The following is a 17,219-nucleotide window of genomic DNA, read 5'->3' on the forward strand; positions in this document are numbered from 1 at the left end:
GTGACTGTATAAATCTGTATGTAGTGAGCTCCCTCTAGTGGTGACTGTATAAATCTGTATGTAGTGAGCTCCCTCTAGTGGTGACTGTATAAATCTGTATGTAGTGAGATCCCTCTAGTGGTGACTGTATAAATCTGTATGTAGTGAGCTCCCTCTAGTGGTGACTGTATAAATCTGTATGTAGTGAGATCCCTCTAGTGGTGACTGTATAAATCTGTATGTAGTGAGATCCCTCTAGTGGTGACTGTATAAATCTGTATGTAGTGAGATCCCTCTAGTGGTGGCTGTATAAATCTGTATGTAGTAAGCTCCCTCTAGTGGTGACTGCATAAATCTGTATGTAGTGAGCTCCCTCTAGTGGTGACTGTATAAATCTGTATGTAGTGAGCTCCCTCTAGTGGTGACTGCATAAATCTGTATGTAGTGAGCTCCCTCTAGTGGTGGCTGTATAAATCTGTATGTAGTGAGCTCCCTCTAGTGGTGACTGTATAAATCTGTATGTAGTGAGCTCCCTCTAGTGGTGACTGTATAAATCTGTATGTAGTAAGCTCCCTCTAGTGGTGACTGCATAAATCTGTATGTAGTGAGCTCCCTCTAGTGGTGGCTGTATAAATCTGTATGTAGTAAGCTCCCTCTAGTGGTGACTGCATAAATCTGTATGTAGTGAGCTCCCTCTAGTGGTGACTGTATAAATCTGTATGTAGTGAGCTCCCTCTAGTGGTGACTGCATAAATCTGTATGTAGTGAGCTCCCTCTAGTGGTGGCTGTATAAATCTGTATGTAGTGAGCTCCCTCTAGTGGTGACTGTATAAATCTGTATGTAGTGAGATCCCTCTAGTGGTGACTGTATAAATCTGTATGTAGTGAGATCCCTCTAGTGGTGACTGTATAAATCTGTATGTAGTGAGATCCCTCTAGTGGTGACTGCATAAATCTGTATGTAGTGAGTTCCCTCTAGTGGTGGCTGTATAAATCTGTATGTAGTAAGCTCCCTCTAGTGGTGACTGCATAAATCTGTATGTAGTGAGCTCCCTCTAGTGGTGGCTGTATAAATCTGTATGTAGTGAGCTCCCTCTAGTGGTGACTGTATAAATCTGTATGTAGTGAGCTCCCTCTAGTGGTGGCTGTATAAATCTGTATGTAGTGAGCTCCCTCTAGTGGTGGTTGTATAAATCTGTATGTAGTGAGCTCCCTCTAGTGGTGGCTGTATAAATCTGTATGTAGTAAGCTCCCTCTAGTGGTGACTGCATAAATCTGTATGTAGTGAGCTCCCTCTAGTGGTGGCTGTATAAATCTGTATGTAGTGAGCTCCCTCTAGTGGTGACTGTATAAATCTGTATGTAGTGAGCTCCCTCTAGTGGTGGATGTATAAATCTGTATGTAGTGAGCTCCCTCTAGTGGTGGCTGTATAAATCTGTATGTAGTGAGCTCCCTCTAGTGGTGGCTGTATAAATCTGTATGTAGTGAGCTCCCTCTAGTGGTGACTGCATAAATCTGTATGTAGTGAGCTCCCCCTAGTGGTGGATGTATAAATCTGTATGTAGTGAGCTCCCTCTAGTGGTGACTGTATAAATCTGTATGTAGTGAGCTCCCTTTTAGTGGTGGCTGTATAAATCTGTATGTAGTGAGCTCCCTCTAGTGGTGGTTGTATAAATCTGTATGTAGTGAGCTCCCTCTAGTGGTGGCTGTATAAATCTGTATGTAGTGAGCTCCCTCTAGTGGTGGATGTATAAATCTGTATATAGTGAGCTCCCCCTAGTGGTGACTGTATAAATCTGTATGTAGTGAGATCCCTCTAGTGGTGGCTGTATAAATCTGTATGTAGTAAGCTCCCTCTAGTGGTGACTGCATAAATCTGTATGTAGTGAGCTCCCTCTAGTGGTGACTGTATAAATCTGTATGTAGTGAGCTCCCTCTAGTGGTGACTGCATAAATCTGTATGTAGTGAGCTCCCTCTAGTGGTGGCTGTATAAATCTGTATGTAGTGAGCTCCCTCTAGTGGTGACTGTATAAATCTGTATGTAGTGAGCTCCCTCTAGTGGTGACTGTATAAATCTGTATGTAGTAAGCTCCCTCTAGTGGTGACTGCATAAATCTGTATGTAGTGAGCTCCCTCTAGTGGTGGCTGTATAAATCTGTATGTAGTAAGCTCCCTCTAGTGGTGACTGCATAAATCTGTATGTAGTGAGCTCCCTCTAGTGGTGACTGTATAAATCTGTATGTAGTGAGCTCCCTCTAGTGGTGACTGCATAAATCTGTATGTAGTGAGCTCCCTCTAGTGGTGGCTGTATAAATCTGTATGTAGTGAGCTCCCTCTAGTGGTGACTGTATAAATCTGTATGTAGTGAGATCCCTCTAGTGGTGACTGTATAAATCTGTATGTAGTGAGATCCCTCTAGTGGTGACTGTATAAATCTGTATGTAGTGAGATCCCTCTAGTGGTGACTGCATAAATCTGTATGTAGTGAGTTCCCTCTAGTGGTGGCTGTATAAATCTGTATGTAGTAAGCTCCCTCTAGTGGTGACTGCATAAATCTGTATGTAGTGAGCTCCCTCTAGTGGTGGCTGTATAAATCTGTATGTAGTGAGCTCCCTCTAGTGGTGACTGTATAAATCTGTATGTAGTGAGCTCCCTCTAGTGGTGGCTGTATAAATCTGTATGTAGTGAGCTCCCTCTAGTGGTGGTTGTATAAATCTGTATGTAGTGAGCTCCCTCTAGTGGTGGCTGTATAAATCTGTATGTAGTAAGCTCCCTCTAGTGGTGACTGCATAAATCTGTATGTAGTGAGCTCCCTCTAGTGGTGGCTGTATAAATCTGTATGTAGTGAGCTCCCTCTAGTGGTGACTGTATAAATCTGTATGTAGTGAGCTCCCTCTAGTGGTGGATGTATAAATCTGTATGTAGTGAGCTCCCTCTAGTGGTGGCTGTATAAATCTGTATGTAGTGAGCTCCCTCTAGTGGTGGCTGTATAAATCTGTATGTAGTGAGCTCCCTCTAGTGGTGACTGCATAAATCTGTATGTAGTGAGCTCCCCCTAGTGGTGGCTGTATAAATCTGTATGTAGTGAGCTCCCTCTAGTGGTGACTGTATAAATCTGTATGTAGTGAGCTCCCTCTAGTGGTGGCTGTATAAATCTGTATGTAGTGAGCTCCCTCTAGTGGTGGTTGTATAAATCTGTATGTAGTGAGCTCCCTCTAGTGGTGGCTGTATAAATCTGTATGTAGTGAGCTCCCTCTAGTGGTGGATGTATAAATCTGTATATAGTGAGCTCCCCCTAGTGGTGACTGTATAAATCTGTATGTAGTGAGCCCCCTCTAGTGGTGGATGTATAAATCTGTATATAGTGAGCTCCCCCTAGTGGTGGCTGTATAAATCTGTATGTAGTGAGCCCCCTCTAGTGGTGGATGTATAAATCTGTATGTAGTGAGCTTCCTCTAGTGGTGACTGTATAAATCTGTATGTAGTGAGCTCCCTCTAGTGGTGGCTGTATAAATCTGTATGTAGTGAGCTCCCTCTAGTGGTGGTTGTATAAATCTGTATGTAGTGAGCTCCCTCTAGTGGTGGTTGTATAAATCTGTATGTAGTGAGCTCCCTCTAGTGGTGGCTGTATAAATCTGTATGTAGTGAGCTCCCTCTAGTGGTGGATGTATAAATCTGTATATAGTGAGCTCCCCCTAGTGGTGGCTGTATAAATCTGTATGTAGTGAGCCCCCTCTAGTGGTGGATGTATAAATCTGTATGTAGTGAGCTTCCTCTAGTGGTGGCTGTATAAATCTGTATGTAGTGAGCTCCCTCTAGTGGTGACTGTATAAATCTGTATGTAGTGAGCTCCCTCTAGTGGTGGCTGTATAAATCTGTATGTAGTGAGCTCCCTCTAGTGGTGGCTGTATAAATCTGTATGTAGTGAGCTCCCTCTAGTGGTGGCTGTATAAATCTGTATGTAGGGAGCTCCCTCTAGTGGTGGTTGTATAAATCTGTATATAGTGAGCTCCCTCTAGTGGTGGCTGTATAAATCTGTATGTAGGGAGCTCCCTCTAGTGGTGGCTGTATAAATCTGTATGTAGTGAGCCCCCTCTAGTGGTGGATGTATAAATCTGTATGTAGTGAGCTCCCTCTAGTGGTGACTGTATAAATCTGTATGTAGTGAGCTCCCCCTAGTGGTGACTGTATAAATCTGTATGTAGTGAGCTCCCTCTAGTGGTGGCTGTATAAATCTGTATGTAGGGAGCTCCCTCTAGTGGTGGTTGTATAAATCTGTATATAGTGAGCTCCCTCTAGTGGTGGCTGTATAAATCTGTATGTAGTGAGCCCCCTCTAGTGGTGGCTGTATAAATCTGTATGTAGTGAGCTCCCTCTAGTGGTGACTGTATAAATCTGTATGTAGTGAGCTCCCCCTAGTGGTGACTGTATAAATCTGTATGTAGTGAGCTCCCCCTAGTGGTGACTGTATAAATCTGTATATAGTGTATGAGGCCTATAATACGATCATTGCCTCTACATTGTCCCGTTCTTCTTCATATACTTTCTAAAGTGTCAATTGAAATTAAAAAAAATGTCTACAATCCCCAGGAGGCCGGTGCACGGCTTGGATTCGTTTTCTGGCAGAATTTGCATTAATAAATTTTCCCCTTGACCAGGAGGGGCGCAGCTCAGACCTCGTCCTGCTCTCTGTATAGGCGATTGCCGTGATGCCCCTATAGCCGGTCATTGCCGGTCAGTTATTGACAGTGACTTCAGCAAATCAGAGAAGTCCCATAAGCCACAAACAGGGAGAAAAACCAATCTGCTGAATGCGGAACAACCTGCAGCCGCCATGGTACATTTTACACTATTGCAAAACTTGAGCACAAGATCCCTATACTTCCCTTCCTGATCCCTGTGAGATCCCTCGCTCACCTAAAGGTCATAGATCATTACAGAACTAACAATTCCCTAATATAATGCCAGTGTCCATGCTGCAGCTGAAGCCTAAAAACTGGAAATGAGCCGCTGTCCCCGTCACAACCACCAGGAGGCAGCACTGAGAGCACACTGACGAGAAAGGTGAAAATAGGCACGAATATTACAAGGAAAGTTTCCAGCTTCACTGAACTAATATAAAAAGGAGTCTCTTCAGTTTATAGCGGAGTATGATTACAGGCAGTAGCCCCCCGACAATACAGGGACCCACAAATATAACACTACCAGCCATAGTCACTGCCCCCATAACATTACCAGTCACTGCCCCCATAACATTACCAGCCATAGTCACTGCCCCCATAACATTACCAGCCATAGTCACTGCCCCATAACATTACCAGCCATAATCACTGCCCCCATAACATTACCAGCCATAGTCACTGCCACATAACATTACCAGCCATAATCACTGCCCCCATAACATTACCAGTCACTGCCCCCATAACACTACCAGCCATAGTCACTGCCTCCATAACATTACCAGTCACTGCCCCCATAACACTACCAGCCATAGTCACTACCCCATAACATTACCAGCCATAGTCACTGCCCCCATAACATTACCAGCCATAGTCACTACCCCATAACATTACCAGCCATAGTCACTACCCCATAACATTACCAGCCATAGTCACTGCCCCCATAACATTACCAGCCATATTCACTGCCCCCATAACACTACCAGTCACTGCCCCCATAACACTACCAGCCATAGTCACTGCCCCCATAACATTACCAGTCACTGCCCCCATAACACTACCAGCCATAGTCACTGCCCCCATAACATTACCAGTCACTGCCCCCATAACACTACCAGCCATAGTCACTGCCCCCATAATATTACCAGCTTTAGTCACAGCCCCCATAACATTACCAGCCATAGTCACTGCCCCCATAATATTACCAGCTTTAGTCACAGCCCCCATAACATTACCAGCCTTAGTCACTGCCCCATAACATTACCAGCCATAGTCACTGCCCCATAACATTACCAGCTTTAGTCACAGCCCCCATAACATTACCAGCCATAGTCACTGCCTCCATAATATTACCAGCTTTAGTCACAGCCCCCATAACATTACCAGCCATAGTCACTGCCTCCATAACATTACCAGCCATAGTCACTACCCCATAACATTACCAGCCATAGTCACTGCCCCCATAATATTACCAGCCATAGTCACTGCCCCATAACATTACCAGCCATAGTCACTACCCCATAACATTACCAGCCATAGTCACTGCCCCATAACATTACCAGCTTTAGTCACAGCCCCCATAACATTACCAGCCATAGTCACAGCCCCATAACATTACCAGCCTTAGTCACAGCCCCATAACATTACCAGCCATAGTCACTGCCCCCATAACATTACCAGCCATAGTCACTGCCCCCATAACATTACCAGCTTTAGTCACAGCCCCCATAACATTACCAGCCATAGTCACTGCCCCCATAATATTACCAGCCTTAGTCACAGCCCCATAACATTACCAGCCATAGTCACTACCCCCATAACATTACCAGCCTTAGTCACAGCCCCATAACATTACCAGCCATAGTCACTACCCCATAACATTACCAGCCTTAGTCACTACCCCATAACATTACCAGCCTTAGTCACAGCCCCATAACATTACCAGCCTTAGTCACAGCCCCATAACATTACCAGCCATAGTCACTACCCCATAACATTACCAGCCATAGTCACTACCCCATAACATTACCAGCCTTAGTCACAGCCCCATAACATTACCAGCCATAGTCACTACCCCATAACATTACCAGCCATAGTCACTGCCTCCATAACATTACCAGCCATAGTCACTGCCCCATAACATTACCAGCCATAGTCACTACCCCATAACATTACCAGCCTTAGTCACAGCCCCATAACATTACCAGCCATAGTCACTACCCCATAACATTACCAGCCTTAGTCACTACCCCATAACATTACCAGCCTTAGTCACAGCCCCATAACATTACCAGCCTTAGTCACAGCCCCATAACATTACCAGCCATAGTCACTACCCCATAACATTACCAGTCATAGTCACTACCCCCATAACATTACCAGCCTTAGTCACAGCCCCATAACATTACCAGTCATAGTCACTACCCCCATAACATTACCAGCCTTAGTCACAGCCCCATAACATTACCAGCCATAGTCACTACCCCATAACATTACCAGCCTTAGTCACTACCCCATAACATTACCAGCCTTAGTCACAGCCCCATAACATTACCAGCCTTAGTCACAGCCCCATAACATTACCAGCCATAGTCACTACCCCATAACATTACCAGCCTTAGTCACTACCCCATAACATTACCAGCCTTAGTCACAGCCCCATAACATTACCAGCCTTAGTCACAGCCCCATAACATTACCAGCCATAGTCACTACCCCATAACATTACCAGCCATAGTCACTACCCCATAACATTACCAGCCTTAGTCACAGCCCCAGAACATTACCAGCCATAGTCACTACCCCATAACATTACCAGCCATAGTCACTGCCCCCATAACATTACCAGCCATAGTCACTGCCCCCATAACATTACCAGCCTTAGTCACAGCCCCATAACATTACCAGCCATAGTCACTACCCCATAACATTACCAGCCTTAGTCACAGCCCCCATAACATTACCAGCCTTAGTCACAGCCCCATAACATTACCAGCCATAGTCACTACCCCATAACATTACCAGCCATAGTCACTACCCCATAACATTACCAGCCTTAGTCACAGCCCCATAACATTACCAGCCATAGTCACTACCCCATAACATTACCAGCCTTAGTCACAGCCCCCATAACATTACCAGCCTTAGTCACAGCCCCATAACATTACCAGCCATAGTCACTACCCCATAACATTACCAGCCATAGTCACTACCCCATAACATTACCAGCCTTAGTCACAGCCCCATAACATTACCAGCCATAGTCACTACCCCATAACATTACCAGCCATAGTCACTACCCCATAACATTACCAGCCATAGTCACTGCTCCATAACATTACCAGCCTTAGTCACAGCCCCATAACATTACCAGCCTTAGTCACAGCCCCATAACATTACCAGCCATAGTCACTACCCCATAACATTACCAGCCTTAGTCACAGCCCCATAACATTACCAGCCATAGTCACTACCCCATAACATTACCAGCCTTAGTCACAGCCCCATAATATTACCAGCCATAGTCACTGCCCCATAACATTACCAGCCATAGTCACTACCCCATAACATTACCAGCCATAGTCACTGCTCCATAACATTACCAGCCTTAGTCACAGCCCCATAACATTACCAGCCTTAGTCACAGCCCCATAACATTACCAGCCATAGTCACTACCCCATAACATTACCAGCCTTAGTCACAGCCCCATAACATTACCAGCCTTAGTCACAGCCCCATAACATTACCAGCCATAGTCACTACCCCATAACATTACCAGCCTTAGTCACAGCCCCATAATATTACCAGCCATAGTCACTGCCCCATAACATTACCAGCTATAGTCACTGCCCCCATAACATTACCAGGACAGGTTAGAATTCAGGCTGGCAGGTCATGTCTGGGTTACATAGTTACATAGTTACATAGTTACTAAGGTTGAAAAAAGACCTAGGTCCATCTAGTTCCTCTTCCTCCACCAGTTCTACATTTAGTCACTAAGTCATTTATAACCAACAATGTTGTGTGTACTGAGGAAATCATCCAGCCCTTTTTTGAAAGCTGTTATAGTATCTGCCATTACTACCTCTTGTGGTCGCATTCCACAGTCTGACTGCTTTAACTGTAAAGAACCCTTTCCTATTTAGCTGTCGGAATCGCTTTTCTTCCACTCGCAGTGAGTGCCCCCTTGTTCTTAGTATTGTCTTCGGAAGAAATAAGTCATGTGCCAGTCCTTTATATTGACCACACATGTATTTATACATATAAATGAGATCTCCTCTGAGACATCTTTTTTCTAAGCTAAACATATCTAACTTTTTCAACCTGTCATCATATGGGTTGAGACGGGCAGGATCTGTTCAGGATCTGGGACATGACAGGCACAGGACTGACTAGAAACAACATTGCTCAGGCACCTCCCAATTTTGAGAGGGTGCCTTAAATACTTATCGTCCTCCAGCTATTGGCTGGAGACACTTCCAGAGTTCATGCACTGCACCTTTAAGAGGCGGGGAGTGTGTGAGCTCACGCCCTTAGTTTACTCCCAGTAGATCTGTGTGACATGCACAGGCCCTGGGAGCAGAGACACGTTAAGGACCGGAACAGGAGCAGTTGGACGCCCAAGGAGGTGAGTGCGTCGGTGTCCCTGCCGGGTGGAGGTACAGAACCTAAGAGAGGAGAGAGCCAATAACCTAAGAAAAGGATCTTATAACCCAAGAGAAGGACCATAACGTCAGAGAAAAGAGGAACCATAATCTAAAAGACGAGGAAACTTATGACCTAAGAGAATGGTCCTAGTACCTAAAAACGTGGGCCCAAACCCCCAAAGAAGAAAGGCTCATATCCTAAAAGAAGAGGACAAAAATTTGATGAGAGAGGGACCATAGCATAAGAGAAGCTAGAAACCATAGCCTAAGTGAAGATAGGGCCCATAACCTAAGAGAAGAGAGGGCCCATAACCTAAGAAAAGATAGGGCCCATAACCTAAGAGAAGAGAGGGATCATAACCTAAGAAAAGATAGGGCCCATAACCTAAGAAAAGATAGGGCCCATAACCTAAGAGAAGATAGGGCCCATAACCTAAGAAAAGATAGGGCCCATAACCTAAGAGAAGATAGGGCCCATAACCTAAGAAAAGATAGGGCCCATAACCTAAGAAAAGATAGGGCCCATAACCTAAGAGAAGATAGGGCCCATAACCTAAGAAAAGATAGGGCCCATAACCTAAGAAAAGATAGGGCCCATAACCTAAGAAAAGATAGGGCCCATAACCTAAGAAAAGATAGGGCCCATAACCTAAGAGAAGATAGGGCCCATAACCTAAGAAAAGATAGGGCCCATAACCTAAGAGAAGAGAGGGATCATAACCTAAGAAAAGATAGGGCCCATAACCTAAGAAAAGATAGGGCCCATAACCTAAGAAAAGATAGGGCCCATAACCTAAGAGAAGATAGGGCCCATAACCTAAGAAAAGATAGGGCCCATAACCTGAGAGAAGATAGGGCCCATAACCTGAGAGAAGATAGGGCCCATAACCTAAGAGAAGATAGGGCCCATAACCTAAGAAAAGATAGGGCCCATAACCTAAGAGAAGAGAGGGATCATAACCTAAGAAAAGATAGGGCCCATAACCTAAGAGAAGATAGGGCCCATAACCTAAGAGAAGATAGGGCCCATAACCTAAGAGAAGAGAGGGCCCATAACCTAAGAAAAGATAGGGCCCATAACCTAAGAAAAGATAGGGCCCATAACCTAAGAGAAGAGAGGGATCATAACCTAAGAAAAGATAGGGCCCATAACCTAAGAAAAGATAGGGCCCATAACCTAAGAGAAGATAGGGCCCATAACCTAAGAGAAGAGAGGGCCCATAACCTAAGAAAAGATAGGGCCCATAACCTAAGAAAAGATAGGGCCCATAACCTAAGAGAAGAGAGGGATCATAACCTAAGAAAAGATAGGGCCCATAACCTAAGAAAAGATAGGGCCCATAACCTAAGAGAAGATAGGGCCCATAACCTAAGAGAAGAGAGGGCCCATAACCTAAGAAAAGATAGGGCCCATAATCTAAGAAAAGATAGGGCCCATAACCTAAGAGAAGATAGGGCCCATAACCTAAGAGAAGATAGGGCCCATAACCTAAGAGAAGATAGGGCCCATAACCTAAGAAAAGATAGGGCCCATAACCTAAGAAAAGATAGGGCCCATAACCTAAGAGAAGATAGGGCCCATAACCTAAGAAAAGATAGGGCCCATAACCTAAGAAAAGATAGGGCCCATAACCTAAGAAAAGATAGGGCCCATAACCTAAGAAAAGATAGGGCCCATAACCTAAGAGAAGATAGGGCCCATAACCTAAGAAAAGATAGGGCCCATAACCTAAGAAAAAATAGGGCCCATAACCTAAGAGAAGATAGGGCCCATAACCTAAGAGAAGATAGGGCCCATAACCTAAGAAAAGATAGGGCCCATAACCTAAGAAAAGATAGGGCCCATAACCTAAGAGAAGATAGGGCCCATAACCTAAGAAAAGATAGGGCCCATAACCTAAGAAAAGATAGGGCCCATAACCTAAGAAAAGATAGGGCCCATAACCTAAGAAAAGATAGGGCCCATAACCTAAGAGAAGATAGGGCCCATAACCTAAGAAAAGATAGGGCCCATAACCTAAGAGAAGAGAGGGATCATAACCTAAGAAAAGATAGGGCCCATAACCTAAGAAAATATAGGGCCCATAACCTAAGAAAAGATAGGGCCCATAACCTAAGAGAAGATAGGGCCCATAACCTAAGAAAAGATAGGGCCCATAACCTAAGAGAAGATAGGGCCCATAACCTAAGAAAAGATAGGGCCCATAACCTAAGAGAAGATAGGGCCCATAACCTGAGAGAAGATAGGGCCCATAACCTAAGAGAAGATAGGGCCCATAACCTAAGAAAAGATAGGGCCCATAACCTAAGAGAAGAGAGGGATCATAACCTAAGAAAAGATAGGGCCCATAACCTAAGAAAAGATAGGGCCCATAACCTAAGAGAAGATAGGGCCCATAACCTAAGAAAAGATAGGGCCCATAACCTTAGAGAAGATAGGGCCCATAACCTAAGAAAAGATAGGGCCCATAACCTAAGAAAAGATAGGGCCCATAACCTAAGAGAAGATAGGGCCCATAACCTAAGAGAAGATAGGGCCCATAACCTAAGAGAAGAGAGGGCCCATAACCTAAGAAAAGATAGGGCCCATAACCTAAGAAAAGATAGGGCCCATAACCTAAGAGAAGAGAGGGATCATAACCTAAGAAAAGATAGGGCCCATAACCTAAGAAAAGATAGGGCCCATAACCTAAGAGAAGATAGGGCCCATAACCTAAGAGAAGAGAGGGCCCATAACCTAAGAAAAGATAGGGCCCATAACCTAAGAAAAGATAGGGCCCATAACCTAAGAGAAGAGAGGGCCCATAACCTAAGAGAAGAGAGGGCCCATAACCTAAGAAAAGATAGGGCCCATAATCTAAGAAAAGATAGGGCCCATAACCTAAGAGAAGATAGGGCCCATAACCTAAGAGAAGATAGGGCCCATAACCTAAGAAAAGATAGGGCCCATAACCTAAGAAAAGATAGGGCCCATAACCTAAGAGAAGATAGGGCCCATAACCTAAGAAAAGATAGGGCCCATAACCTAAGAAAAGATAGGGCCCATAACCTAAGAGAAGATAGGGCCCATAACCTAAGAGAAGATAGGGCCCATAACCTAAGAAAAGATAGGGCCCATAACCTAAGAAAAGATAGGGCCCATAACCTAAGAGAAGATAGGGCCCATAACCTAAGAAAAGATAGGGCCCATAACCTAAGAAAAAATAGGGCCCATAACCTAAGAGAAGATAGGGCCCATAACCTAAGAGAAGATAGGGCCCATAACCTAAGAAAAGATAGGGCCCATAACCTAAGAGAAGAGAGGGATCATAACCTAAGAAAAGAGAGGGCCCATAACCTAAGAGAAGAGAGGGCCCATAATCTAAGAAAAGATAGGGCCCATAACCTAAGAGAAGATAGGGCCCATAACCTAAGAGACGATAGGGCCCATAACCTAAGAAAAGATAGGGCCCATAACCTAAGAAAAGATAGGGTCCATAACCTAAGAGAAGATAGGGCCCATAACCTAAGAAAAGATAGGGCCCATAACCTAAGAAAAGATAGGGCCCATAACCTAAGAGAAGATAGGGCCCATAACCTAAGAAAAGATAGGGCCCATAACCTAAGAAAAGATAGGGCCCATAACCTAAGAAAAGATAGGGCCCATAACCTAAGAGAATATAGGGCCCATAACCTAAGAAAAGATAGGGCCCATAACCTAAGAAAAAATAGGGCCCATAACCTAAGAGAAGATAGGGCCCATAACCTAAGAGAAGATAGGGCCCATAACCTAAGAAAAGATAGGGCCCATAACCTAAGAGAAGAGAGGGATCATAACCTAAGAAAAGAGAGGGCCCATAACCTAAGAGAAGAGAGGGCCCATAACCTAAGAAAAGATAGGGCCCATAACCTAAGAGAAGAGAGGGCCCATAACCTAAGAAAAGATAGGGCCCATAACCTAAGAGAAGATAGGGCCCATAACCTAAGAAAAGATAGGGCCCATAACCTAAGAAAAGATAGGGCCCATAACCTAAGAGAAGGTAGGGCCCATAACCTAAGAAAAGATAGGGCCCATAACCTAAGAAAAGATAGGGCCCATAACCTAAGAGAAGATAGGGCCCATAACCTAAGAGAAGATAGGGCCCATAACCTAAGAGAAGATAGGGCCCATAACCTAAGAGAAGAGAGGGCCCATAACCTAAGAGAAGAGAGGGCCCATAACCTAAGAGAAGATAGGGCCCATAACCTAAGAGAAGATAGGGCCCATAAGCTAAGAAAAGATAGGGCCCATAACCTAAGAAAAGATAGGGCCCATAACCTAAGAGAAGATAGGGCCCATAACCTAAGAAAAGATAGGGCCCATAACCTAAGAAAAGATAGGGCCCATAACCTAAGAAAAGATAGGGCCCATAACCTAAGAAAAGATAGGGCCCATAACCTAAGAGAAGATAGGGCCCATAACCTAAGAGAAGATAGGGCCCATAACCTAAGAAAAGATAGGGCCCATAACCTAAGAGAAGAGAGGGACCATAACCTAAGAGAGGATAGGGCCCATAACCTGAGAGAAGATAGGGCCCATAACCTAAGAGAAGATAGGGCCCATAACCTAAGAAAAGATAGGGCCCATAACCTAAGAAAAGATAGGGCCCATAACCTAAGAGAAGAGAGGGCCCATAACCTAAGAAAAGATAGGGCCCATAACCTAAGAAAAGATAGGGCCCATAACCTAAGAGAAGATAGGGCCCATAACCTAAGAAAAGATAGGGCCCATAACCTAAGAGAAGATAGGGCCCATAACCTAAGAAAAGATAGGGCCCATAACCTAAGAGAAGATAGGGCCCATAACCTAAGAAAAGATAGGGCCCATAACCTAAGAAAAAATAGGGCCCATAACCTAAGAGAAGATAGGGCCCATAACCTAAGAGAAGATAGGGCCCATAACCTAAGAGAAGATAGGGCCCATAACCTAAGAGAAGATAGGGCCCATAACCTAAGAAAAGATAGGGCCCATAACCTAAGAAAAGATAGGGCCCATAATCTAAGAAAAGATAGGGCCCATAACCTAAGAGAAGATAGGGCCCATAACATAAAAAAGGGTCCCATAAGTTAAGAGAAGGTCCATAACCTAAGAGCAGATATGGACTTTATAACCATAACCTCATTAAAGAAAGGGGTCATAATTTAAGAGAAAAGGGGACCTACAGTGTCTTGTGAAAGTATTCACCCCCTTTGGCTGTTTACATATTTTGATTACTTGTGTTTAAATATTTTTGTAATCTAATTTGTGTGATGCATCAGCACATAATAGTCTGAGTTGCGGAAGTGAAGTGAGAAAACTATAAGCAAAAATTACATTTATGGGTTAAAGTAAATGAAAATTGACTTGTGCATATGTATTCACCCCTTTCGAAATGAAGTCCCTAAAGATTTCTGATGCAGCATTTCCCTTCATAAGTCACATGCTTAGTGACAGGAAGTCCATCTGTGTGCAATCCAAGTGCCCCGGGGTCTATCAGTATATACACACCTTGTCTGAAAGGCCAGGCTCCGCTAACCAAATAACACCATGAAGACCAAAGAGATCTTCAAACAACACCATGAAGATCAAGGAGATCTCCAAACAACAACATGAAGACAAAAGAGATCTACAGACAACATAATGAAAACCAAGGAGATCTCCAAACAACACCATGAAGAAAAAGGAGATCTCAAAATAACACCATGAAGATCAAGGAGATCTCCAAACAACACCATGAAACAAAGGAGATCTCCAAACAACACCATGAAAACTAAATACATCTCCAAACAACACCATGAAGACCAAGGAGATCTCCAGACAACTTAATGAAGACCAAAGAGATCTCCAAACAGCACCATGAAGATCAAGGAGATCTCAAAATAACACCATGAAACAAAGGGGATCTCCAAACAACACCATGAAAACTAAATACATCTCCAAACAACACCATGAAAACTAAATACATCTCCAAACAACACCATGAGGACCAAAGAGATCTCCAGACGACATAATGAAAACCAAGGAGATCTCTAAAAAACACCATGAAGAACAAGGAAATCTCAAAATAACACCATGAAGATCAAGGAGATCTCCAAACAACACCATGAAACAAAGGAGATCTCCAAATAACACCATGAAGAGCAAGGAGATCTCCAAATAACACCATGAAGAACAAGGAGATCTCAAAATAACACCATGAAGCTCAAGGAGATCTCCAGACAACACCATGAAACAAAGAAGATCTCCAAACAACACCATGAAGACAAAAGACATCTCCAGACAACAGCATGAAAACCAAGGAAATCTCCAAACAAGTCAGAGACAAAGTGGTGATCAGTACAAGTCAGGGTTGGGTTCTAAAAAAAAATCCCAGTCTCTGATGATTCCCCGGAGCACTACAAATCCATCATCAAATAGAAAGAACATGGTACCACAACAAACCTACCAAGAGAGGGCCACCCACCAAAACTCTCTGCCCGGGCAAGGAGGTCATTAATCAGAAAGGCAGCACAGGGGCCAAAGGTGACCCAGAAGAAGCTACAGAGTTCCGAAGCAGAGAATGGAGTAACGGCACATAGGACCACAATAGCCATACACTCCACACACAGAGCCGGCCTTTATGGAAGAGTGGCGAGAAAAAAAGCCTTTACTTACACACAAAAATGGGAAGGCTTCTTTTGAGTTTGCCAAAAGGCATGCAGAAGACTCCCCGAAGGTACGGTGGAAGGTGACGTGGTCAGATGAGACCAAAATGTAACTTTTTGACCACCAAGGTAAGCTCATCACCCCAAGAACTTAATAGAAGAAATGGCCCATAGGCTAAAAGAAGAGAGGGCTCACATCCTAAGAGAAAAGGGGTCATATAACTTAAGAGAAGAGAGAGCTCATAACCTAAGATAAGACGGGGCCAATGACCTAAGAGTGGCCCAGCACGACCATACAATATTAGTAAACCAGTTGGGGGTAATTGTCCTGAGGGTCATGCTTGTCTACTGCTTCTCTGAGCCATAACCGGTGTGGGCCCCATTATGATTAATGTTATGGCACCCCTCGGCTCTGTGTATACACAACTGATGGCCTTATGTACAGTAAATTGGGGAAAAAAACATTGAATTGGTAAAGAAAATTTCAAATTGGCCCCAAGAGCAGCACATGAGAAGGTCTGGTGGCAGGGACAATCATGTAGTAGTGGTAGCATTAGCCGCCACCTCCTGTAAATTCCTCTTGTCCTATATTTCTACCCTGTGAGGCAGCATGGCTGTTTAGACCAGGACCCACCATGGTGTTGTGTCTGGGTTGGATACAGCCATTTCCATGTCGGATACCATGGTGGATTCTTTGGGCTGTAGCTAGTGGTCTATGGTGCACCGGGATGGGGAATGTCCATAGATGATCATAAGAACTTGATCGGCTAAACATGGCCCAGATCTCAACCCCAATAAACACCTCTGAGATATTCTAGAATGGAGATGGTGAGTTTGGCCTCTTCCCAATATCGGTGTCTGTCCTCACAATTTTTTTTTTGCATGAATCTTCTTGCCAATTGGAAACTACACTTAGGGTTAGTAGCCAATGACCCCCTGCAATGTACTCCAGATACCACTTTAACCCACTGAAAATGGCCACTTTGGGCAGGTTTGGTCTTACACCTTCTGCGCTCCAGTTCCTCTGACTGTCCCAACAACATAAGGACTGTTGGCAACCATGATGAAGCTTCTCTATGGCAAGGACCAGCGACTGGTGGATGGTTCTGGATTTCGCTGCCCCTTATTATCCATAACTATAACCCATCATTCCATATCGGAGCGTTATAAGGTGTGTGCTCATGTGATCAGGAGAAGGAACGCTCTCTGTGGGCAGAGGACCTCGAGACCCCCAGATATCACCATAATTATGGGAAACTGGCGGAAGAAGT

This window comes from Anomaloglossus baeobatrachus, chromosome 1 (assembly GCF_048569485.1).
Source record: "Anomaloglossus baeobatrachus isolate aAnoBae1 chromosome 1, aAnoBae1.hap1, whole genome shotgun sequence".
Lineage (NCBI taxonomy): Eukaryota > Metazoa > Chordata > Amphibia > Anura > Aromobatidae > Anomaloglossus > Anomaloglossus baeobatrachus.